Below are 3463 nucleotides of genomic sequence, written 5' to 3' on the forward strand. Positions count from 1 at the left end.
GGTGGCTTTACCAGGCAGACAGTTTTCTCATGAGGGTCCTTCCAAAGGCCAAATATCACAGTTTCCACTCGGGTGAGACCCAGAGTCTTGCGTTCCAAAGAAGGAGTCCCCATACTGGAGGGTTACCGTGCCAGGCCACGGGGGACAGAAGTCTTAATAAGCCCCCTAGGATTAGGATTAAGATTAGGCTGACGGGGCATGGCAGGCCCGATCTGCCCGCACTGAGGTGGACTCTCCCTAGGGCTGGGTTGAGGGCTTGTGTCTGCAGAATCGACAGACTCCTGATTCATGGCCCTCGTGGGCGACTTACGTGGCTTTGGCCCAAGGGATACATGCTGGTTTCTCCTGCTCTTTGGGTTCAGCTAATTTCTAAAGGGTGTTCTTTCCTAATTGGATCAAGTGCAATTATGTGGTGCAGCACAAGTTTCCCCCATCTGCAGAGTTTGGGAACCAGGTCTCTGAGGACGGAAGCCCGAGCACCTGACCTCTGCTTCGGGTTAGGGTTAGGATTAGGGTTAGGGTTATGTCTTAGGGACAAGGCATGTCGGATCTGGCAATACAGATATGGGCTCAACCAAGGGCTGAGTTGAGGGCGGGTCTCTGGAGGTTTCTCAGGCCCTGGGTTTTTGGCCTGGAGGGTCAAAGAGCATGGGATTGGCATCAGGGAAACATGCTTCTTTCTTTATCTCTGAGGCTATTCGATAGCACGGAATGAAAGTGTTTTTCCTGGCTTAGAGTCTGAGTCCTTCAGACTGTCTGATGCTCCCATCCATGGGAGTCACTGTGTGACCTGCCCTCAGAGTCCAGAGACTGAACACCCAACCTAGGGTTAGGGTGTGGCTCTTGGAGAATGGCAGACCGGATTTGTAAGTGCACAGTCAGGCTCTCCACAGGGCTCAGTTGTGGGCATAGTTCTGGCAGCCCATCAGGCTCCGGGATTGTGGTGTGGGGTTCCTAGGTAGGTTTGGGTGGCTTTAGCAGGCAGACAGGTTTCTCCTGCCATGACGTACGTGCCCAGTGCCAAATGGCACAGTTTCATCATGGGTGGCACCCAGAGTCCTGCATTGTGAAGAAGGAGTCCCCATACTGGTGGGCTACCGGGCCAGGTCACTGGGGACAGAAGTCTGAATAAGCACCATAGGGTTAGGGTTAGCCTGAAGGGGCATGGCAGGCCCGACTGCCTGTGCTGAGGTGGCCTCTCCCTAGGACTGGGTTAAGGGCTTGTGTGGGTAGAATCAACAGACTCCTGATTCATGGTCCTCGTGGGTGCCTAAGTTGGCTGTGGCGCAAGGGATGCATGCTTGTTTCTCCTGCTCTTCAGGTTCAGCTCATTTCTAGCAATAATTGTGCCTCGGATAAACCTCATTGGCTACGATACTGCCACTGCGCAAAGCTCATTTTTTTTTATTTAAATTTTATTTATTTATTTTTTTAAACATATAATATATTTTTATCCCCAGGGGTACAGGTCTGTGAATCGCCAGGTTTACAAATTTCACAGCACTCACCATAGCACATACCCTCCCCAATGTCCATAACCCCACCCCCCTCTCCCGACCTTCCTCCCCCCATCAACCCTCAGTTTGTTTTGTGAGATTAAGAGTCACTTATGGTTTGTCTCCATCCCAATTCCATCTTGTTTCATTTACTCTTCTCCTACCCCCTTAAAACCCCATGTTGCATCTCCTCTCCCTCATATCAGGGAGATCATATGATAGTTGTTTTTTTCCGATTGACTTAATTCGCTAAGCATGAAACCCTCTAGTTCCATCGACGTCGTCACAAATGGCAAGATTTCATTTCTTTTGATGGTTGCATAGTATTCCATTGTGTATATATACCACATCTTCTTTATCCATTCGTCTGTAGATGGACATCTAGGTTCTTTCCTTAGTTTGGCTATTGTAGACATTGCTGCTATAAACATTCGGGTGCACGTGCCCCTTCGGATCACTACGTTTGTATCTTTAGGGTAAATACACAGCAGTGCAATTGCTGGGTCATAGGGTACTTCAATTTTCAACATTTTGAGGAACCTCCATGCTGTTTTCCAGAGTGGTTGCACCAGCTTGCATTCCCACCAACAGTGTAGGAGGGTTCCCCTTTCTCCACATCCTCGCCAGCATCTGTCAATTCCTGACTTGTTAATTTTAGCCATTCTGACTGGTGTGAGGTGATAACTCATTGTGGTTTTGATTTGTATTTCCCTGATGCCGAGTGATATGGAGCACTTTTTCATGTGTCTGTTGGCCATCTGGATGTCTTCTTTGCAGAAATGTCTGTTCATGTCTTCTGCCCATTTCTTGATTGGATTATATGTCCTTTGGGTGTTGAGTATGCTAAGTTCTTTATAGATTTTGGACACTAGCCCTTTATCTGATATGTCTTTTGCAAATATCTTCTCCCATTCTGTCAGTTGTCTTTTGGTTTTGTTCACTGTTTCCTTTGCTGTGCAAAAGCTTTTGATCTTGATAAAATCCCAAAAGTTCATTTTTGCCCTTGCTTGTCTTGCCTTTGGCATTGTCACTAGGAAGATGTTGCTGCGGCTGAGGTTGAAGAGGTTGCTGCCTGTGTTCTCCTCAAGGATTTTGATGGATTCCTTTCTCACATTGAGGCCCTTCATCCATTTTGAGTCTATTTTCTTGTGTGGTGTAAGGAAATGAACCGATTTCATTTTTCTGCATGTGGCTATCCAATTTTCCCAACACCATTTATTGAAGAGGCTGTCTTTTTTCCATTGGACATTCTTTCCTGCTTTGTCGAAGATTAGTTGACCATAGAGTTGAGGGTCTATTTTAGGGCTCTCTATTCTGTTCCATTGATCTATGTGCTTGTTTTTGTGCCAGTACCATGCTGTCTTGATGATGACAGCTTTGTAATAGAGCTTGAAGTCCGGAATTGTGATGCCACCAACTTTGGCTTTCTTTTTCAATATTCCTTTGGCTATTCGAGGTCTTTTCTGGTTACATAAAAATTTTAAGATTATTTGTTCCATTTCTTTGAAGAAAATGGATGGTACTTTGATAGGAATTGCATTAAATGTGTAGATTGCTTTAGGTAGCATAGACATTTTCACAATATTTATTCTTCCAATCCAGGAGCATGGAACATTTTTCCATTTCTTTGTGTCTTCCTCAATTTCTTTCATGAGTACTTTATAGTTTTCTGAGTATAGATTCTTAGTCTCTTTGGTTAGGTTTATTCCTAGGTATCTTATAGTTTTGGGTGCAATTGAAAATGGGATGGACTCTTTAATTTCTCTTTCTTCTGTCTTATTGTTGGTGTAGAGAAATGCAACTGATTTCTGTGCATTTATTTTATATCCTGACACTTTACTGAATTCCTGTACAAGTTCTAGCAGTTTTGGAGTGGAGTCTTTTGGGGTTTCCACATATAGTATCATATCATCTGTGAAGAGTGATAGTTTGACTTCTTCTTTGCCGATTTGGATGCCTTTAATTTC

General features: G+C 44.8%; 1 pseudogene; it reads right to left on the reverse strand.

Moving 5' to 3' along the window:
* Positions 1-1316: 1316 nt before the first annotated feature.
* Positions 1317-1395, reverse strand: LOC125094491 (uncharacterized; annotated as a pseudogene).
* Between the last annotated feature and the right edge of the window lie 2068 nt (positions 1396-3463).

Source organism: Lutra lutra, chromosome 2 (genome assembly GCF_902655055.1).
Source record: "Lutra lutra chromosome 2, mLutLut1.2, whole genome shotgun sequence".
NCBI classification, from domain to species: domain Eukaryota; kingdom Metazoa; phylum Chordata; class Mammalia; order Carnivora; family Mustelidae; genus Lutra; species Lutra lutra.